Source organism: Callorhinchus milii, unplaced genomic scaffold, assembly GCF_018977255.1.
Source record: "Callorhinchus milii isolate IMCB2004 unplaced genomic scaffold, IMCB_Cmil_1.0 Scaffold2, whole genome shotgun sequence".
Classification (NCBI taxonomy): domain Eukaryota; kingdom Metazoa; phylum Chordata; class Chondrichthyes; order Chimaeriformes; family Callorhinchidae; genus Callorhinchus; species Callorhinchus milii.
The window spans coordinates 25,132,162-25,156,161 of record NW_024704743.1 but is presented as its reverse complement, the minus strand read 5'-3'; the positions used below and the strand labels follow the sequence as shown (position 1 = coordinate 25,156,161).

General features: G+C 42.0%; 1 protein-coding gene across 1 annotated transcript in view; it reads right to left on the bottom strand.

Moving 5' to 3' along the window:
- The window catches only part of LOC103176321 (E3 ubiquitin-protein ligase znrf2), a 138,143-nt gene that overhangs the window by 71,217 nt on the left and 42,926 nt on the right, over positions 1-24,000 (bottom strand). The window lies entirely within an intron of this gene.

Here is a 24,000-nt window from a genome sequence, read left to right as displayed (position 1 = left end):
TACCAGCACATAAGTCAGTTGATGAAATATTTGGATTTATACAGTAAGTGCGGAGGCCAAACTGGAGCTCACACTTGCTAAGAAGCATCGCTGGAATTTTAATACATCTTACCAGCACAAAGTGCTGATGCTGTCAATCACATCACACATGTGATGGCACTGCACATGATCCTGTGATCACACACAAACTATAAATGTAACAACTTTCTTCATCCGTCCAGCCTCCCACACACCAGCTTGGTGACTGACACATGCGGAAACCCATCACCAAGTTAGAGTATTCAATACCACCTACATGTGGAAATTTCCATGCATCTGGAATGGAATGCGCATCCTGCTTATCTAATTCTGGAGTGTATTAGGTACAGGTTGGCAAGAGCCAGAGCTTGGGGATCCCAAACTGTGTCCTGAGGTACTGCTGGAGTTTAATAATCTAAAACCGTAGAGCTGTAAAGTGCTGCCTAGGAAGCTTTCTTTTGCTTGTCCGGTTAGCACTACCATATCTACCCCTTTGGGTTTTGGCTGCAGGATTAATAGGAGACGAGGGCCAAGAATCCTTGTTCCCGTCAAGTATGCCTGCGAATAGGCAGTCACTACACTTCACAGTGCAACCCGTGATCCACTTTGAGACGTCTGACGTGACAAAGTGTTACATCAAATGCGAATTGCCAATTGCGCACAGCAGAATCCCACAAACAGTCATGGATTGAGTGACCAAATTATTCTTGTTTTTTTATTTGGAGGAATCAATACCCCCGGAAAGCAATCCGCCAATTGACTAACAACCAGGTTCCTACTTTTGCCCCACCCGGGAATCAAACCCGGGGTCTCTCACTTGCGAGGTGAGCGCACTAGCCGCTACACTACAAGACTCCACGTATCTTGCATTTGTATGAAGATAAAGAGAGAGAGAGAGAGAGAGAGAGAGAGCAAGCAAGAGAGAGGACAGAGAAGTGACGGAGAAACAGAGATAAAAAGAACACTATCTTAATGCAAGTCATAGAGTAGCCTTTCATCCCATAGTTTAGGCTCAATTCAAATCTAGATTTCACTGCTGAAAGGAACATTGATGTAGTTTCTAAATACTTTAATTTCTTATTATTCCGCTTGTTTGCCCCTGAGGCAATCGGGTTTGATAACTAGGTGAACCATCAGCTCTTATTTCTCCTCTCATTCGGCAGAGAAATTATTACAGGAATCATGAACCTTAGAAATTAACTTTTCCTGCATATAGGACAGAAAATCTTTGATTCTTATCTTACGTTACCTAATGTTTCGAACGAGTGCTCATGCTATGTCCTTGATCTCTTTATTAGGATAAATCCCATTAGTTTAATTGTTTTACAATGCTGCAGCTTGTGCAAAAAGGCTACGTCATCTGCCTCTCTCTACCTACAAGACAACATTGAGAAAGTGCATCTGATGCCTCACTTGTTTGGCACGAAGGAATACAGCATCGCTTTCAGTATCACTTTTTGTTTGGAGCTGAGTGATCCCACATTTTTCTTTTAATGTTAAAGAGCCCAGGCCTTTAAGACGTTAATTTTGATTGAGGTGATTGCACAAGTCATATTTATACTCTAAATCGATGTACTGCCAAAGTTCACTGTGCAAGATCTCCATTGTCAATCAACTATTTACATTTGCGTAGCACCCTACATGTAGAATAACATTGCAGAGTGCTTCACAGTGGTGGGGCTGGATGCCAAGCATGGAAGGATGGGGAGCTGGAAATGATTATAGGCACAATTTTTGGAAGAGATTTAAAAAATAGAGACAGAGGAGTAGGGCATTTCAAATGGTCGGGTATATTTGCTGAAGGCTTGGCCACCAATGGTTTGCAGAGCAGAGGAGAATGAGAAGAGAGGGACATGGAAGAAAATCATGATATAGGAAGAGCATGAAGGGACTTTTGGCCAAGAGCTTGAATTTCTATTTGTTTGCAGTTAGAGAGCTAGTGGAATTAGGTGAATAGTGTATTATTAATTTTTTTAATATATTATCTTTGCATTTGTATTTGTGTACACAGCAATACAGAATTTTGTACAAGCAACAAAGTTCTTTGAATGAGATGGAGATTGTGGATGGTGGAATGAGGGAGAACAGTGAGGAGTACATTTGCGAAGTTGAGTTGGGAGGTAACAAAGACATGAATCACTTCACAATCTACTTCTCACACCCAAATTGTACTGGAGAGGGAGATTACACTAATTATTAAAACTCTCACAACTGTCAGCAGGAGGGGAGTGTAACCTCATCATTACATACCAGAAAACCCATATTTCTAATGCTTTTAAGACTTAAGACCATTGTCTTAAAATTTAAGAATGTGTGGAAGTCTAGCAACAGTCTTACATTCACTATCAAATTGGGAGGCAATTTTCCACAGTTCTTTTCAACTAGCTTTTAAATTAAGAGTGAGTTTAAGACTGCTTTCCAAAATTCACAAGAACTTAAATTTTAAAACATTAATCCACAGTCTTAGAACGTGAGGTTTTTGGCACTCTCATCTCACAACTTACAGCATCAGCGAGTCAGTCCTATTGTGACATTTTCTTTAAAAAATGCGAAGATTTCAAATGGAATCTGCAAAAACACAAAGAGCCACATGCACACACGTCTGTTTATGAGTTATTTGGTCCACCTCGGTGTGGAGCTACTAATCATATCATACCGCTGGCTTTAATGTATTTGGCTTTGGGCTCTTATGCTCCTTTTGGTTGCTGGGTGATTGGTTAAGATGTGGAGCAGTGAAACCAAAAAAATACAATCTGGGAGAGTTTAGGGTGGCACTAATACATTGCTGTGCAATAAACTGGATGCACATTGAATTAGTAGCACAGCTCACTTCTGTGACTGTTTCATTAGCTTATCTCAGAATATGTAATTAATGATTTGAATATTGATAAACCAGCAGGCTAAAAATATTTTTTGGCACAACTCCATGGTAAACAAGTTGAGAGAAAGACGATAAGAATGTGCTAGATCACAGTGAATCACCATCAGATGATGTTGGGTCTTCCCAGTACAATTCATTAGTTTATCGCCAAATGTATTCAGCTTGAAATTTACACTGCCAAATGTGTTAGCAAGATGTACTGATAATTGTCCCAAATGTTCAATGGATTATAAATGCTGCTGAAGGGCAACAAACATATTAAAATTACCATTCCAGAAGATTAGGTTTGGTTCAATGACAAAATAGCACAACATCTATATGAGGAAATCATTAAGACACTTTGAGAATGGCTCACAAAAGGTTTCAATAGAATACAATGCTTTAACAACAATATTTATATAGCACCCTTCACGTGGGGGTAGCGTCTTGGAGAGATGAACAGTGGCAGAGCTGGTGTCATGCCTGGGAGAGGGGGGAGGTGACCATAGGTACAGTTGAAGAGGAAGGTCGTCAGGTGGTTAAGGACGGGGACAAGGCAGAGGGACTGAGGCAGAGTGTTCCATAGTTTTAAGGGTCGTGGCTGAAAGCACGGCCTCCAATGGTGGAGTGAAAGGGATGAGGAACATCCAGTAGGCTGAAATCAGTTGAGTGAAGGCAGCAGGTAGTGGAGTGGGGTACAAGCACGTCAGAGAGATACGGAGGTGCCAGGGAGTGAAATGATTTGTACATGAGTATGTGGATCTTGAAATCAATCCTTTCTGCTTTAGGGAGCCATTGGAGCCCGGTAAAGACTGAAGTGTTGGGGGTATGGAGTTTTGTGCTGATGATTTTCTAGGTGAGTAGTGGAAGTAGTAGCAAGGAACGAAGAGATCACCATAGGCACGGACAAAGAAGTAGTTTTTTAGGCGGGATTTAAAAATAGAGAGGGGAGTAGCTGCTGATGGCTCGGCCACCAATAGTGGGGCAGGAGGGGCAGGGATACAAAAGTTTCCTGGGTGGAGGGGATCACCAGAAGAATGGGGTAGAAGAAGAATAGCGAGGTGCCAGGGTGTGAAGGTATTTATAGGTAAGGGTGAGGACCATTAAATCAATTCGTTGGGAGACAATGAGCAAGCAGTGCCCCAAAATCTTCATGGTCTTAGCCTCAAAATTTCTTTGTTGCCCCTAAACCAAAATCAATTTGTTGCCCCTAAACCAGATACTCTCAGTGCTGATTCAACGTGAAGAGTACATTAAACCTGCTTTAAAACTGCAACAGCAATGGGGCATCTCATTACAAGACTGCACATAGCAATATCATGTCATTGGGACAAGGCCACATTAGAATGTGCTTAGCAGTACAGAATTATTCAGACAACTGAGGGCAAAGAGGGCATTTTTGTGAGTGAAAAATCTGTCGCATTGAAGCTCAGCTCAGTTAACGGCTGATAAATTGACTAAAAAATTCTCCCGTTTGGTATTAAAAAATACAAGGACACTCAAAGAACATGAACAGAGTCTGGGAGCACTGTACGACTGGAGCAATCCTGTCTCCCCATTCATCTAAATATCCCAGAGAAACTTGCTGCCCAAACCTGATCCAACACAAAATGCTGGACTGTCAGCACAAACTAGCACATCAATTCTTTCATCCCTCCCAACTCCAGTGGTGCTGACCCTCAGCAAGTGGCTCTATTAAAATATGTACAATTCAGAAATTTATAAATAGTTTCATTTTGATAATCTGTCTTATTATGCCCAAACATCTCAAAGGGCTTCAAGCAAGCTATTTCAAAGTATAGTGACTGTTATGTTAGCAATCGTGGCAGCTAATCTATGCTGCATTGCTATACAAATAGCAATGAAATAAGTAATTAGGCTGTTTTTTGATGAATTGGATGAAAAGTTGAATACTCTTTGATACAGCACTATGGGATCTTGATCATCCACCAGAATTATGAGAACAGCCAGGCGGAACCACATTTTAAATTCTATGATATGAAGGATGACACCTCCAAATTGCAGACCTCCCTCAATATAGCAGAATGCAAACCCAAACCAAGTCTGCTGTGAGGGTTAAACATGCAACCTGCTAACCCAACAACCAATTGATTCAAGCTGGTAAGATCATCAAGTAAGGACCAAGCAAACTGCAAGACCCAACACACTTGAGACCAACTCTCTCTTCACATTTATAATACGCTACTGATATTCTAGCCTATATATTGTGTTTGCCACGGTAATGCTTTGCTAGTAATTATCTATTATGTATATGCTATGGACGAAAGTATTAATGAAATGCACTGAATGTGAGTGAACAGGTTTGTTCATAGCTCAAAACCAGTCTGTTTTTTTTACTGAGGGATGGAGTAGGTAACACTGAGTTCACTTCTATTTCCCCAACCTGAACTCATTCAATAATGACCCCTTGACTAATAATAAATGGCAACATGACCTAAAAGTTCAATGCTAACTTTGATGCTCATAATAAGAATAATCCTTTCTTTTGATATAGCGCCTTATCACATCGTCAACGTGTCTAAAAGTGCTGCACAGGATATACTGTAAATTGGACTGACTATTTTGCGGGTGAAATGCTGCCGCCAATTCATTCGTACTTTTAATTCTAATCAAATGATACTACTTTAGAAATGATACTACGTTATGCACGTTCACCTACAAATACAGAATGCCTACCCTTCATAGTAAAATCCTGTTAAGCATTTTGAGACAAACTCCTAACGAGAAAAACGCTTCACCAAATGTAAGGATTATTATTATTCATTATAATATATATATTCACAAGGTGGCAACAATGCCTGAAGTGTGGCATCTTATACACCATATTTAGACACATTTAGACACATTTATACCATACTGTGTGATGAGATCTTAACCCCCATCACCCATGTAACCTCTTTATTAACTTCAGCACAACTTATATGCTTTCTTGGAATCTGTAAATAATAGAACTTTTGAAAAAGAGAAGGGAGTTTCTCCCAGTGCCCTGGGCAAGTATACCCCAGATAAAATTGGTCATTCACTTCATATCTTTTTGTTGTGACATTGCTGTGTGCAAATTAGTTTCCAAAATGGTCCATAAAATAGTCACTACAGCTTACAGTAAATCCTGTGAAGTGCTTGAAGATGTCCTCCCACAGTGAAATGGTGTATAATATATAATAATAAATATACTAGCATATAATACTTGTACACTAGTATACAATAATAGTTGCATATTAGTATATAATAATACTTGCATATTAGAATATAATAATACTTGCATTTGATATAGCGTTCTATGCAGAATATACTGTAAAGTTAATTGACTGTATACATCAGTTGTAAGGATTATTAATATGTTTTTGCACGTACAGAGAGATAACAACTTATATTTATATAGTGCCCTTCAAATGGGGTAGCATCGCAAGAGTTTCACATATTCATAACATTTCACACAGAAGTAAGCGCACACACACACACACAATATCCATCGTCCCAATATTGCACGTAAGGATTATTAGGAAAGCGTAGGAAATTGTGGGAAGATTTCTGATCTTTCCACTCAGTACTGACACAACTTTCCTTTGCCCCACAATCATGTAAAACCCAAGCTCAGCACCACCTAAATGACATTTAATTAATCTGTCCTTCCTTTTAACATTTTACAACCTCTGTGATGTGCTGTGCTATAACTTTAACTAGGTCTCTCAATATAAAAATAAACTGAGGCTAACCACTCTCAATGACAAATTAAAAGGCAATGTCCCCAATGCTCAATATTACTTAATAGTAAACAACATACACAATAGCACAGGCTTTTGAAAGCTTCAACTCCATTACTGTCAGAAATATTTGTAAAGTTATTGTATTATTTTCCATTATTTTCTTCTCTACCATGGCCTTAAGGAGTGTGAAACTGAGCTCTTCAATCACACAGACAGCTGTTTCATGTACAGCTATTTCAGCCTCATCAGAGATGAGATTGAAAAAAAAGGCAAATTACTGCGGATGCTCGAAATCTGAAATAAAAACAGAAGCCTGGGCAGGTCAGGCAGCATCTATGGAGAGAGGAAAGTGAGTTAACGTTTCAGGCGGAGTTCTGACGAAAATTCCTCGACCTGAAACGTTAACTCGCTTTCCTCTCTCCATAGATGCTGCCTGACCTGCTGAGTGATCCCAGCCATTTCTGTTGTTAGAGATATTAGAGATGGGAAAGAGTTGCACAGAACACAAGTGCAACCATCACACTGTTCACCTTCAAACAATGGGTGCCCTCCACCTCTGCACAGTTAAATTAAAGTAAAATGAAAACCCGAGGGCTGGGAAGGGACTGGATATGACAGCTATTTTTAAGTCAAAGCACATACAACAACAAAGTGTTGCCCTAGATTGATTTGGCTTATTGTTACAGTACACTTCGCATTATTGATTACTGCCTGGTTGAAAAGGACACAGCTCATCAGTGTAGTTTGAACAAGCAGACAACTTCACATTCGAGGGAAAGTAAATCTGATAAATTAGTCATGAGTAATTCCAGGTATTGAGATATAAAGCATTTGGTTTTGAGCCTCATGTGTGCTTTAAAAGTGCTTTATTATACCAGGGTTCCAGCGAAGGCATCATTAAATTATTGGACAACGTTTTGCATTTCAAATTATCCGCAGCCATGATGTTTTAGCTGCTTTTCCAAGTCACACAAGGGCTGCTTTTGTTATCAGCAGCTATTTGACCAACTTCCATTATAATATTTACTGCATTTCCATCCATTCCATCAATGTGCCCCACTGCACCGAGGCTCTGTGTCACAAGAGGGTGCTCCATCGACAATTCCCATTCCATTTCATGTCTTAGCCAGTTTCCATTAGGAAAGGGTGCGCAGAGCAAGCACAAGGAGCGGAGCACATGCCGATTGCAAATTATGCAATTGCCTGGCTCAGTGGGTGGAACTCTTAATTTTATTGTCAGAAGGCTGTGGTTTTAAGGTCCGTATCACTTGTAGTCTTGGTTCACACTCCAATACAGAGCTGGAGGAGTGCTCATTTCACCATGCTCGAGTTACGGGCACAAATCACACCTTACAGAAGACTGCCAACGATTTAAAGCACACTGGTTTTCAAAAGGAGCCGCAATACCGACTGTAGTCGGCAAGTCAAATGATTCCAATGACAGCTTAATAAAGTGGTGGTCAATCGTGGAGTCCTGTAGCGTATTGGTTAGAGCATTCGCCTCACAAGTGAGAGGGCCCGGGTTCAATTCCCGGCAGGGCGAAACCTTAGGGAAGGTTCCTTATTCCACATGCCTCTGTTTATCTAGCAGTAAGTAAGAACTGAGTTGTTAGTCGATTGGCAGATCTTTTTCTAGAGATAATAATCCCTTCAATAAATAAATAAATAAATAATTTGGTCTCTCAATCCGCGACTGTTTGTGAGACACTACTGTGCACAAATGGCTGCAGTGTTACACCCACCAAATACAGTCAATTTCACTTTACAGTATATTCTGCAGCACTTTCAGATATCTCAACAATGTGATAAGGTGCTATATCAAATGCAAATTTTTTATTATATTATTATCATTTTGGTCAGCCAACAAAATAAATGTTCTTGATTGAATATTTCATGATTTATGCTCAGACAGAAGAGTACAAGTATTCAAGAAGAAATGTTTTTTATTAGACATTACCCTCCCTTTTTAAGAAAATCATTATCCAATACACATAGTCTTGTTAATCTCCATCTAGATATACCATTAACACAAATTCCCTTAAATTATAGTGTTTGGTTGCCTGAGACTACACCATTCAATAAGACCAGTAATTATTTTGATATCCCAGAAGCATTACCATGGTAATTATAATAATATTTCTTCCACTTCTCTTAATCTATTTGGCTGCAATATTAACAGTACCCAAGTATGGATCATCCTTTTTAGTGTCTCCTCTATCTTTCAGTCGCACTCTTTCCAGGAATTGGCATCCATTCACACAACACAAAATAAATCAAACGACAATGTGTTTAACTGCACAGCTTCTGTCCTCATTCCGGCATCATGAATAATAGATTCACAAGCCCATTTCTAAATATTTTATGAAGCATCTCCTGATGAGATGAGAGCTCTTCTAACAAGAGCAATCTCATCAGTCACACACACACACACACACAAATCGCAAAGCTTTGATTCCCATCCCCCTAGAATATAGAAGTCTTTGCTTTTTCAAGTTCACCTAGTTATCATAAATGGGAATATGGATTTCAGACCATCAAGATAGTTGGTTCCATTGCAGAATTTGGAGGCTTGCTGAGGAATAGAACAACATAAGACACCAGGCATTAACAGCTTAAGCTGACAACTCTGCAACTGCCTGCACAGACACTAAACTCGATCTGAATTTCAGCAGATAAACAAGTGCACGAGAATGGGAGTGATGTGAAAAGTAGCCCTTCACCTCTAGTGAACGGGTGGCATGATGACAAAGCATTAAACTCTTCCCCCCCCTACGGAGGATAGTCACCAGTTTATCATTTGACATCCAACAAGTGTGGGCTTGAGCCCTCAGTAGGTGAATGGCAAGTACCAAGAACTCCTTATAGGCTTCCTGGTGGGCAACACAGCTTAGCATGAAATGTGTGAGAGCATTGCCACCATCTTCCTGCCCACATTTCAGACACACGTCGCTTCCCATTGAGCGATGGTTCTACCAGTTGGAGGTGTGGATCTTAAGCAGCAGCTGGTTACCTCTCTGCAAACCGATCAAAGTGGATTGCAATCTCTGGATAAATTAATGTCTGTTCACGAACTTGGACTTCAGGTAATGCTTTCCTGCAGCTGTTGCCCCAAGCCTCACAGTTTCATCAGCTGATGGACATCTGCCTTCAGTGTGGTGGGAGGACCTTTACAGCTTGTGACGTACCAGCCACCTTGATGCTCTCGAGGTCCACGTCTAATGCCGTGTACCAGATGTACTCAGCACCAGCTGCTTAATCCAGGTCCTCATGTGAGGGCCTTGACAAATACACATTTCCACTATGAAGCCAATTCCGTCTCCATAGTGCTCAGCAGCAGGTCAGTGTGGGTCAGAGCTCTCCCTCCCTGCAGCCACTTCCCGTGTTTGCCACAAATCCGCTTCACTGCTTGATCCTGAACTTTGCAAACAGACCAGAGGAAGCCTCTCTGCTGTATCCCTAAGAGCTCAGATCCATAAAGGAGGACTAGAATTTTAAGGGTGTTGATCAAAGGCACAGACAGAGAGGTATTTTTGAAGTTAAAGAGAGGGTGGGGGCACCGTGCTGAAAGGTCAGTCACCAAAGGTGGGTTGAAGGGAGGGAGCGAGGAACGGGCAGCAGATCAGAAGCTGAGGAATGAGGGGACGGACAGTAGAACAGGGCAAAAAGAGGGATTTTTAAAGGCCAGGACAACGATCCTAAAATCAGTCCACTGAGGTACTGGTAAAGATGCTGATAAAAGGTATGAGTAGCCTAGTGCGGGAGAGGACACAGAAACACACTGCTGCAGTGCTTGTTCCAGAAGACCAGCTGTGCCCTTCAAGAGGTTAAAAATGTTTCTCAGCCTTCTGATAACCTCCACAAAGTCCTATTATTGCTCTTCTGACTCTGGCAGTTGTATTATCTCAAAGCTAAGCAATCAAAAGGTGTAGACTTTACAGGATGGCCATTAATACACTAATACACTAATACACCTTCGCCTGTGACTGATGTGGACAACCCAATGGCAAATAAATTGCTTTTTTTTAAGCAGTTCATTGTAATCCTCCCACCAAACATTTGTTTCCACCTCATAACTCCCCATAGCAAGGTCACCACTCAGTAGGCTTAAAGTTCCACTGAATCTCCACAATGTCATACTTTTGAGTTGTGACCTGCGGCACACAGCAGACTGGAGCAGGCAGAATCCAGAAGTCACATCTTTGACGTGTTAGAACATGTACATTAAGGAGATTTAGTGGAACTTAATGCTTATTCTGCTTGTGGTTATCCCACTTAGTGCTGCACCTTAATAGTTAGAGCATTCGCCTCGCAAGCGAAAGTCCTGGGTTCAATCCTAGCAGGGCCAAATGTTGGCCAAGTTTTCTTACTCCACGCGCCTCTGTATACCGAGCAGTAAGTAGGAACCCAGTTGTTAGTTGATTGACGGATCGCTTTTCCAATGGTAATAATTCCTTTAAAAAAATGTCACTTCAATCCATGACTGTTTGTGGGACACTGCTGCGTGAAATTGGCTGCCGCATTTCACCGACAAAATATGCAGTCAATTCACTGTACAATATATTTTGTGAAGTTCTTTGAGACCTCTCGAAGATTTGATAAAACGCTAAATCAAATGCAAGGATTATTATTATTATCTAAGTGCTTCTTCCTTCTTTAGATCTGAGCAATACTCCAACTCAAATGGTGAGAGTCTAAAGGCATTAAATCATGCAAAAGATGCAGGTCACTAAACTCCAAAAACAAATAGAATAGACAGTCCTGAAGCCTGTGTATTCATTACTCATACCAGCAATAAAGATCTTATGTCACTTTTTTTTTAATTTGGCAAATAAACTCAAAGTCAAGCTTTCATACTAAAAGCTACCAGCTCTCCCTCTCTCAAACAGAAACAATGAGGATTACTACAGCAATGTTTTAAAACAGTATGTTCAATAATTGCCAAAGATCAGAGGTTACTCTCAAATCAGATTATACTTATTCTGAATGACATGTCCCATTTAATATCCCCCTCATCTTATTTTCACTGTTGTAATTTTTTGATTTTGAGGAAACAGACAGAATACGTTACAAAAGTATTTGCTGAAAGGGAAATCTTCAATTTTGTAGCTATATTAAGCTTCCTTAAGGCTCAGAGAGGCTTCCAAGCATGTATACACATAACTTGCTCTTTGTACAATGTCCCTGTGGTTTGTAAACCAAGAGCTGCTATTGTTACACTCGTGTGTGGAGCTTTTACACTGGTGAGATCATGAAAACAATCTGAATTGATTGACTTCATTGGGGATAACTCCTTTCTAGGATATTCTAAGAAAGAATGAGATCGCTTACAGTATAAGGGGGATTATTGTTGGGAATGAAGAAATGACAGATGCTTAATAAATACTCTTGCTTTTTGAACAGAGCAAGGTGGAAGTTCACTGTTGGAGTAGCTAAGTATCACGTGAAACGGCACCTAATGAACCTATACAATGTGATATAAAAACACTATCAACAAACAGAAAGTTCAAACAGGAAGTGTTCTTATCCCCAAATGTTGAAGGAGGTCAGGGAGGAGAGAAATGGTGATTCACAATCTACAGTCCACTATCTACAAAAGATCTTAATTTTTAGAAACTTGAACCTTACCAAAGGAAATAGAGGGAGGCAAATGTTTCATTCCTGCAACAATTTGGAGGATTGTTGGCCAGAACTCTGGAAGAAACTTCTCAAACAGTAACCTCACGAGATAATCCCCCCAGAAATATCTGGTGTGTGGCTACAGCAATGAAGGTCTTAATAACCTGGCATGTTGAGAGCACTACAATAAAGAATGTGTTCTGAGATTGAATAACAGAGAGACCGTTGCAAGAATTAATGGACCTGTGCTGCTTTGCACAGTTCCCTGAACCTTCCAAGTTTTACAGTACAGTATATTTTAGAAGTGCCCAGCCAGCATTGTCAAATGCTTTGAGACGTGAAAGGCCCTATCTATGTAAATGTAGTTTGTATTATACAGTGGAGAGTGCTTAGAATAGAAAGAGATGGCTGTTTGTGGTTCATTGTTGTGCACAACTTGGCTGCCTCGTCTGCCAACAAATACAATCACTACACTTCACAATAAAATTCTGTAGCACTTTGAGACATCTCAACAACATGATAAGGTGCTATATCAAATGTAAGTATTGGTACATGAACGTCTGAGCGATTAATTAAAGATCAGTGACTGCCTTGGGGAGATGTTCGAACTTTGATCAGTCAATTTCGCAAAGAGCTCTCTGCTAATAACTGGTTTAAAGCTTCTGCTGTCTCAAAGTCAGCAATCCTACCGTTCAGTTTACGGGCTTCAAGAGAGTCTAATTATTCGCACTGCTGCTCATTTCAATTTCTAATTGTATGGGATCTTTTTTTTCTATTGTGCAGTTGTCCGGTTGCATTCCACATCAATACGTCTGACAGCTCCCTCATGATAGGTTCCAGCAGGTCTCTCTCAGTACTTTTCTGCGAATTCACCAAGTTGCACACAGAGATGCAAATGGTACTTCCCTGAAGTGTTCTACAATAGTTCCATTTCTGTTACTTTTCCCAGATCCAGGATATTTAATACAATACTACAATACAAATTTACATTTATATGGAACCTTTTATGTCAGGAGGATCTCCCGAGACGCTTAACAATACAGGCTTGGCACCCAAGATGGGGTGGGGGAGCGGGGGGGCTGGGGAATGGAAAAAAAAAGCCTCTTTTTGCATTCATGTTGCGCTGTACATTCTAAAATTAAATAGGCTTACAAATGCAGCTTATGAAGTGTTTTATCTACTCAGCTTGAGTGACTTTTAATGGCATAGTTTTAATGTCCTGCAACTTTTCCCCAGACATGACGATATGATTATTTTCAGGTGAGCTTTAATATCAGTATCAGTCTGGTAATTTATATTTCCTTCTATTTTCTATTCCTCCTTCCACCTCCCCCTGCCCATTCAAATAAATGAAGAGATGTGAGTTGCATTCATAGCTCCCAACAAAAATTGAGTAGCTTATTTAAGTAGAGGGAGAGAAAATAACCTTGCAATCTAAATCATCTCACACTGGGAAGTACAAACCATTTAATTCCTTCCTGAGGGGACAATTTTAAGAGCGTGCAGCAGGGAGGTAACCTCTTGGTGATCTCATCCCCCTAAAATAGGCTTTGCTGCCACTAACATCATTAATATCAGCCTGGTCTGTTTAACTTGGTGGGGTTCCTCATTATCATTCCACACACCAAACTGGACTTGTACAGTTGCAATGACCACGCTCTCATCAGGTGCAAAGAAACCATTCAGAAAGAAACTGCCTCCCCCAAAACTAGAATAAAACGTGAAGCTTTCGTGCTTCACTTTGCTTTCTTGAATCAATCAATCCACAGTTGTGTAACATTTTGTGAAAAGTATCACAGATCCTCGTCAAATGGCACCAGATTTTAAAAAAAGATCAACAATTAGCAAAAGCCAATTTCAGAGCTTACTTCACAACAAAGCAGAACACGGTACCTTTCTGAAGAGCATCTAAATGACTAGAAGGAAGTGGTGAAAGGGCTAATCTTCTCCACTCGATGCCTGTGTTGCTGGAACAGACCTGATTTTGTGCTTGCCAAGGCTTCTGCTGGAATAGTTCTTCATTTTTTTTATGACTCACTGTACCGCTCCAGTTGCCCCCAACATTTTTTTCTTCTCATTATTTTCTCCATGGCGACAAGAATCAATTTTGTTTAAATAATCAACATAGTCGCAAACCTCGATTCTGTTCCATTACGCACTCAATAGTCACATAATTTCACAAGTGACGGACTCAATTTTTTCTAAAAACTCACCCCCCCCAACCCCCCCACTCCACCTTTTAGCCAGAGTTAGGATGATTAACCCTCCAACGTGGAGTCCTGTAGCTCAGTGGTTAGAGCACTCGCTTTGCAAGCGAGAGACCTGAGTTCAATTCCAGGCAGGTCAGGGCGAAACCTTGGGCAAGTTTCCTTACTCCACACAGAGCCTAATAATAATCCCTCCAAAACCAAAAACAATAATAAATTGGTCATTTTCAATCTACGACTGTTTGTGGGACATTGCTGTGCGCAATTGGCTGCCGCGTTCGCCCACAAATATACAGTCAGTTCACTTTACAGTGTGTTCTGTGAAGCGCTTTGGGACGTCCTCCCGACGTGAAAAGCGCTATATCAAATGCAAGGATTATTATTATTATTATTAAGTGCCATGGACAAGTTTGGCCATCCTTTTGGATAATGAACATCTTCCTAATTTTGATATTGTAAAAGAATGCCCCCGATAGACATGGTTGATCACAGATATAATGCTGACATGTCAACTAATGACTTGCCTTTCAATTAATAATAATCCTTGCATTTGATATAACACCTAATCACGTCTTCGAGATGTCTCAAATTGCTTCACAGAATATACTGTGAAGTATATATGGTATATTTTGTATATTTTATGGCTGAAACGCAGGAGCCAATTGTGCACAGCTGTGTCCTACAAACAGTCGGGGATTGAGTGACCGTATTTTTTTTTATTGTCTGAAGACAGTCTGCGAATCCTGCTTCAGACAAGTTAGCTTTTTTTTAAAAAAACTTGAATCCGCTCCATAAGTGGGCAGTGGAGCCAGGAGAAGGAAGAATCAGTCCAAAACGTTACAAAATTAATATTTTATTCTAAAAGGGGAAAAGCTCAGTGATATGATAGGCAAGGACAGATAAAAGTAAAGTTACAGTTTAAAACTTAAAAGTTTTTTTAAAAAATCTTCCTTTGAAAGTGTTTTTATAATAATAATAATAATAATCCTTGCATTTGATATAGCACTTTTCACGTCGGGAGGACGTCCCAAAGCGCTTCACAGAACACACTGTAAAGTGAATTGACTGTATTTTTTTTGTGGGCGAACGCGGCAGCCAATTGCGCACAGCAATGTCCCACAAACAGTCGCAGATTGAAAATGACCAATTTATTATTGTTTTTGGTTTTGGAGGGATTATTATTAGGCGTGTGGAGTAAGGAAACTTGCCCAAGGTTTCACCCTTTGCCTGGAATTGAACTCAGGTCTCTCGCTTGCAAAGCGAGTGCTCTAACCACTGAGCTACAGGACTCCATTTTAATTTTTCCACACAAAGAAAATTCACGGCTAACAAAGACCAAAGAATGCAATGGAACCAACGTTGTGAATCTTCTCAAGCGGCTCTGCCTCTCTCTATTCACTCAGGGGTTAAGTTGCTGCACCAGCTTTTCACACAGTGGTGAGCATCTGGACACTGGAACAAGCACCTGTTCAACATTTCTGAATGAAATAATTACAGAGCACCACCACAACACCACTGAACCAAGAGCAGGAGGTCAGTCCGCCAGCTCTCACCTTTTTCCGACTATCCAGAGCCTGTTCCAGGTTGTCATTAAACTTTTATGGGCTTTTATGTCTCCCACACCTTTCTTCCAACCACAGCTTTGTTGCGGCTGTCACAAGCCCAAGTATTTTTGAAACCCTGTTGCTATTGTATTCCTTGATGTACGGTGTTTGCTTAAGGTTCTCGCTTTTGTGACTAAATAGACCATGTAAAATACAGTGTCATATTTCCCTCTCTTCCATTCATAGACAGGTTCACAGGCACATTTGGCCCATTGCCTGACTGTGCTGATCCCAGGTTCCCCAGTGGAGTGATTTCCCCTCCTGCTCTTTCACCTTAATATTCATTTTCTTCAGCTATTTACAAAATTTCCATCTGAACAATATTAGGCACAGCTTCATCATAATAATTTTGAATATCTCTATGAGAATTAATTCCCCATACGCACACACACACACACACACATCCACACACACCTTTAACTTTCTCTGCTCCAGCGAAAACAGTCCCAACTTTTGAAGTCAAATAAAATTGGTCACTCACTCCATGGCTGTTTGTGGGACATTGCTGTGCACTGCCTCATTTCGGCCACAAAATACAATCAATCCCTTTACAGGATATCATATGAAGATCTTTGAGACTTCTCGGCTACGTGATAAGAGGTTATATCAAATGCAAGTATTCTTATTCATATTCAGTCTCTCCAAATAACTGCAGCCTCTGGTCTCTGGTATCATTCAAATTGGTGATACCCTTTCTTTAATGGGGTGCCCAAAACCGGACTTATTATCCCAAGTGAGGACCAATCAATGTCTTGCATGAATGAAATCTCAACACGTTCTTTCACGTATAAAAGCCCTTAAAGGTGATCTCACACCGAAACTGTACCACTGGCCTGTACAAACAACTGAGCACTTAGTCTAACCGAGACAGAACAATAACATTTGATGCCTTTGAAAGCGCAGAGAATGCAATTCTCAGAGTGGAACCCATGTCCCCAGAGACAGCAGCGCAGTTATTTACTCAAAAGCAATGCTGCCAAAGCAAAGCCGGGTTGCCAAGGGCAGCAGAGTGCAAGGTAAGTGCGCCACTGAATAGTCTCCTGTATGCCAGTAACAGTCTTGAGTGAAAAGAGTTTGAACAGTCTCACCAGAGCTCCTAGTGGGCACAAGTCAATATAATACCACGACCCAATTTTCAGCAAAAACTGGTAATCCTAGTGAGACCCTGCAGCAATGATGTGAGGGAAATGGAAAAATTCACAGGGAGGGGTACTCATAGTCTGGATTCAAGGAAGTTCGAGTGGAATAGGCTGTATTTTGAATACAGTGGCTTTAGGCAACTAGTGTCCAGGACCAAGCACACCTAGGTACAGCACATTGGGATGTCCTTCCGAAGTGAAAGGCACTATACAAATGTAATTTTGTATTGTACTGTAACATGCTCAGATGTAAAGTTCCCATAATTCTAGCATAACAACATGTCTTATCTCTAAATTGACAAAAATACTGTTCAACTGGCTCTCCTGCAGACCTAGTAAAATTACTTATTTACAGCTGATTTCTGAGACAATTTGGGAAAATTTATTAGGAATTGGGCTTAACTGCCTCAACAGCAACAACAGGAACTTACATTTGTATTGCGCCTTTCATGTCAGGAGGACGTCCCAAGGCGCTGGACAGTCAGGGATTTGGACCCAAGCAAGAGGTTGGGATCAGGAGGCTTGGAGGGCAGGGAGGGTAGGGATTAGGACGGTGGCTGAAGAGGAGATGGGCCTTGAAGGAGCTAAGGGAGGAGGTGAGGCAAAGGGACAGTGGGAATTCAAAGAGTGGGGCAGAGAAGCTGAAGGCCCGACTGCCAATGGTGATATTTATTCCAATATCTGGGCTGCTTTTCAATCCTGGCCCAGAGCTGAAAGAGCAACACCGTCCTTACCCACTGATTTATTTTACCCATTTTACTTAACAACCAGTTTTTCATTGGTCACATTTATTTACATTTCTACCACTCACCAATCTCTTTGACAACCGTCTACTTCAGGACGCTATCCTGCATGGCAGGCACTAGGTAAATGCAAGTTGTTGTTATTATTAATGTTTTTCACCAGGTGGTTTCATGTAATAAGTGATTGGTACAGAAATGCTGATTGAAAAGTAGCACCTGTAATCTTCCGACAGAACATTTTACTGAAAAAATCCCTGAATTTTTCTAAGAATGGAACGCTTTGACATGTACCTCTCCAATAAAACATTCCCTTTGCCTCAGCCTTGCTACAAAAGAACTTGGTTTAAAATATCCCGAAGAGAATATCAGGATTACACTGCTAATTTGTACACTTAAAAACAAAACATCCATGTAGCAATTAGCACCAGCATAGTGAGGTAGTAGTTGAAAATCTTCCTCTGTTGTAATATGTATGATTATTTTTGTTCGGATTAGATATAAAACCAAAGTTTTTAAAAACACATGTTTTCATGCCTGCAAGAATCAAGCATGAATTCATGCAGACTTTTTTTTTGGGTAGTGAGGTGGGGTAAGAAAGGACAAGCTGAAATATTTGCCCACTGTACTTGTCATTCTTGTTAAAAATCAAGCTGGGTACTCTTCAATACCAAATGCTGCAAATCTTACTTACCGTGCCTATCCTCTCACTTACCATGAACGTCACATATCCTAAGATCTTGAAAACTCAAGCCAGAAATTGGTATAAAAAATGCTTGCAACCCCACAGAATACAAGCTGGCAGACTTCATGCTGACGCTTCAAAATGTTTGGATTTTCTTTGATTAGCAGAAACACAGACAAAGTATTGCAGGCCTGTTGGATCTCTCAAGCCTTTCAGGTGTTTGTGCTTTGTAGGACTAACCTATACAATTCAACAACATCAATCGATTCCAGCTCAGCTGTCAGAAGAATTGAATTGATAAGAGCAGCTTATGTCTGCCAACCTTGCCTGCTAATGGTCTCCCGCTAGACAAAGTCTTGGACACTTGAAGGGCACTATATATGACATCACTTTGGTATTCAGAGCATCAGCAATTAAGTAGCACCTTGGGACGTCCTCCCGACATGAAAGGCCCTATGCAAATATATGTTGTTGTTGTTTACTGTTATTCCTTTGCCCTCAAAGTTTGCAGCTGGCAAAAGAAAAACATGTCGGCAATAGCCGACATCCAAGTTTTATGTCAGTCAATTAAAACAACAACAAAATTAAATTTATAGAGCGCCTTTCACGTCGGGAGGACGTCCCAAGGCGCTGAACAGACAGGTGTCAGGACCCGAGCATGGGGAGGGGTGATGTAGGGGTGAGGGAAGGCAGAGAGGTGGGAGGGCGACCGAAGACACGATCGAAGAGAAGGGTCTTGAGACCAGCCTTGCAGGAGGCAAGGGAGGAAGTGAGGCGACGGGACCATGGGATGAAGTTCCAGAGTGTGGGGGCAGAGAGACTGAAAGCCCGGCCACCGATGGTAGGGCGGGAGACATGGAGCAGTCCGCAGCCCGCTGAAAGGAGGGAGCTGGCAGGTTGGTAGGGAGTCAGCAGGTCAGAGAGGTAGGAGGGGGCAAGGCCATGGATGGCCTTAAAGGTGAGGATGAGAATCTTGAATTCGATCCTCTGGGGGATGGGGAGCCAGTGGAGTCGGGTGAGGGTGGGAGTGATGGGGTCACGGAGCCTGGTGCATGAGAGTACACGAGCTTCAGAGTTTTGGATGATCTGCAGCTTGTGAAGAGTTGGGAAGGCCAATGAGGAGGGAGTTCCCGTAGTCAAGCCTTGAGGTGACGAATGCGTGGGTGAGGGTTTCGGCAGCCTGAGGGGTGAAGCAGTGGCGAAGTCTGCCAATGTTGCGGAGGTGGTGGTAGGCGGTGTCAGTCATGGCGCAGATGTGGGGGAGAAAAGACAGTTCAAGGTCGAACAAGATACTCGGGTTCCTGACTGGCTTAGTGAAGTTGAGTGTGCAGCCGTGGAGGCTGATGCTGCCAGCGCCTGAGGTGCGGAGGCGCTGGCGTGAGCCAATCAGGAGGGCCTCGTCTTGCTGACGTTGAGTTGGAGAAAGTTGTCCCTCATCCAGGACTTGATGTCGGGCAGGCAGTAGGTCAGGACCCCAGTAGTCCTGGAGTTCAGGGTGGAGGTAGAGATGGGTGTCATCCGCATACGTGTGGAAATTCACCCCATGTCTGCGGATGATGTCACCAAGGGGGAGCATGTAGAGGGTGAAGAGGAGGGGACCGAGGACAGAGCCCTGAGGAACACCGCACGAGACAGTGCGGGGGCTGGGGGAGAAGCCGTTTGCCGCGACAAAGTGGAGGCAGTGTGAAAGGTAGGACCTGAACCAGTCAAGGACAGAACCTTGAAGGTTGAGGTGGGAGGAGAGGCGATGGAGGAGGATTGAGTGGCCAACGGTGTCATAGGTGGCGGAGAGGTTGAGGAGGCAGAGGGAGCCCTGGTCACACATGGTCAGGATGTCATTTGTGAGCTTGACCAGAGCAGTTTCTGTATTGTGGGCAGCACAGAAAACTGATTGGAGGGGTTCATGGAGGGATTGGGAAGAGAGGAAAGAGAGAAGCTGGGAGGCAACAGCTCTCTCAAGGACCTTGGATAGGAAGGAAAGATTTGAGATGGGCCGGTAGCTGGATAGCTGTGATGGGTCAAGGGAAGATTTCTTCAAGGTGGGGGTGATAGTGGCTGTTTTAAGGGGGGAAGGAACAGTGCCAGATGGCAGGGAGAGGTTAATGATGTTGGTGAGTAGTGGGGTAACGAGGTGGAACGGGGATTTAAGGAGAGGGGTAGGGATGGGGAGCAGGTGGTGTGTAACAATGTGCATTTATTTAGTGTCTTTCATGTAAAATTAAAGCATTTTACAAAATATAATGGATTAGGAATGAAAGTGAAGTTGATTGTATATATATACTATATTATTATATATATTATTATATTATATATAATATTGAAACATTAGTCAAGTTTCCTTACTCTACACGCCTCTATTTACCTAGCAGTAAGTAGGAACCCGGTTGTTAGTTGATTGGCGGATCGCTTCCCCGGGGTTAATAATCCCTTAAAAATATATTTCAAAATAATAATAATTTGGTCACTCAATACATGATTGTTTGTGGGACACTGCTGTGCACAATTGGCTGCCATGTTTCGCCCACAAAATATACAGTCAATTCATTTTACAGTATATTCTGTGAAGCGCTTTGAGATGTCTTGAAGACATGATAAGGTGCTAAATCTGCTTGTCAGCCTCTCCAATTCCTCTGTCCATAGGCTGCAAATCATCCAGAACCCTGTAGCCCGGGTCCTTTCCCGCACCACGCTCCATGACCCTATCACTCCCATCCTCGCCCGACTCCACTGATTTCCCATCCCAAAGTGGGTACCGTTCAAGATCCTGGCCCTCACCTTCAAAGCCCTCCATGGCCTCACTCCCCACTACCTCTGCAACCTTCTAACCCCCTATAAGCATTCACTCTCCCTCCACTCAGCGGACTTGACCAGGATTAAAACTGTATCCTCTGAGTGATGGAGGAGCCGGGCGAGGATGGGGTGATAGGGTCGCGGAACCTGGTGCAGGAGAGGACACGGGCTGCAGAGTTCTGGATGATCTGCAGTCTGTGGAGGGAGGAGTTGGGGAGGCCGACAAGCAGGGAGTTTGCGTAGTCGAGCCTGGTTGTGATGAACGCGTGGATGAGGCTCTCAGCGGCCTGCGGTGAGAGACAGTGGTGGAGCCGGGCAATGTTGCAGAGGTGGGGAAAGGTAGTGCGGGTCATGGCACGAATGTGGGGGATGAAGGACAGTTGAGGGTTGAACAGGACACCGAGGTTCTGTATTCGCTCTGTGAGGTGTAGAGTGCATCCGTGAAGGGTGATGCTGTCAGCGCCCGAGATATGGAGGCGCTGAAAGGAACGAAGCAGGAGGGCCTCGGTCTTGTTGACATTCAATTGGCATTCAGCACGTATTCATATTTTCATTTCCTCATTGGCAATAAAATCTTCCCATAAAATTATGAATGAGATTTATTTGGCTCCTTTACAAGTGCCTGGCTCCTTTTCAAAAATAAAGCATTTTCCGTTGGGGAGGGTGGGGTGGGGGGTGGGGGGGAGAGAGAAATTAAACATTTTGAAGGCTGGAGGAGAAATGATCTATGAAAATTCCCACATCTTTTAAAAACATATGAACAGAAACAGAAAAACAGTGTTCACAACAGAGGCAGCAGAAAGAAAGCTTATCCCAAAGGACCAAGAACCTGAAAAATAACTTGTGAACCGACGTAAAACCATGAAGAACGATGGCATTTTTGGGGGGTTTTAGTGAGTGCTAGGGAAATTCCGTTGTTTGTTTCCCACTTTCAACGTGTGTTTTGTTATGCGCAATGAGATTTAAATATTGTGAGATGCTCCAATGGCCCAGAAGGTTACAGGTTTGAATCCCGTTCTGTGCTGTTAACTGAAGTAGTCAAGATGACAGCCATATTAAACCTCAGTCATGTTATGTGTGTGCAATGGAAGCCAACATTAAGGGTATTCTTTCACTTGCAGAGGTTGTAAGTGAAGCAATCACTTTTACACACATGAAAGGGCACTGTTAGTATATTATCACAGCAGAGACTCCACATGTCTCGATGACTGCTTATGAATTCAGAAGCACATTCAAAGACTTCTAACCCTATCTCCTTTCCACAACCCGATATAGAAGATATTCCGTTGGTCGACTGAAAGGTAAATTAGTGTCGACTAGTCCTCCTATCCTGGAACTCCATTTGATTTGTGGCCTGTACTTAACGCCAGCATTACACACTTAAGATGTAACCAAAATTCTAGATATGTTTATCGAAAGTGACAGCTTGCACATTGTGTGAAAAGGAAATCAGTTGCAGTGGCTTTAGTAAATCAGTAAATCATATCCAGTTTAAAAGAAATCCAAGGAATAATTCAGTTCATATTTACATAGCATGTTATAGTACAGACATTCTGCCTAATTAGACCGTACTGGTATTTATTTATATGCCACATGAGACTCCACACCTCATACTCCCCTTGCTTACCTTACAACAACAACTTGCATTTACATAGTGCCCCTCGCACAAAATTGTGTCCCAGAGCGCATGTCATTGAGCCGGGGGCAGGGTGGGGGGGTTGACAATGTTTAGGTGGACTTTAAAGATCCTACCATACAATTTAAAATAAGGAAGTTACTCCTGGTATCCTGGGCAACAATCTTTCGGATTAATTGATCTTTCACTTCATAGTTGTTTGTAAGAGCTTGCTGTCACAATTGCCTACACTCAACAGTAATTCCTATTGAAGCCCTTGTGAATTTATGATACAATAAGATGCTATATAATTGCAAATGTTCACTTCTTTCTCCGAATGAGAAACCAGCATATACCCTGGATGTGGAGCCACGCCTGAATATTTTCTTGAGAAACCACGTAACCAATATTGCCATTTCTCTGGAACAGATGTTAACCCACGTGTGCTTCCCACTTCCTCACAGAATAAAGGGAAAACGTGCAATTCTGATCCTGGATTGACAATGTACTGATCAGTTCACATCATCTAAGGTGTTTTCCACCAGAATAATAATCCTTACCTAATATAGTGCCTATAAGGCTGAATTATCTCAACGCGCTTGTAGTGTAGTGCCTGTATTCGGAGGTGAATGTGACAGCCAATTTGCACACAGCAATGTCCTACAAAAAAGCAGTAGGTAAATGACCAATTTAACTGGAAGATTGTTGGCTTGGATACTGAGAGAAACTCCCTTCTTTTCCAATAGCAAATTGCCTTCGCATTCACCTACAAATACATACACTGCGCTTGAAAGTTCTTTAACGTTCACCTGAACAAAAGAGAGCTTGGTTTTCTGTTTGATCTGAAGGGTGGCACCCTGATAATGCAGTGCTTCCCCACTCTACATTGGCTGGCTGTAGCTTAGCGGTTAGAGCACTCGCCTTGCAACCGAGAAGACCTGGATTCAATTCCTAGTAAGGGTGAAACATTGGGCAAGTTTCCTTACTCCACATGTCTT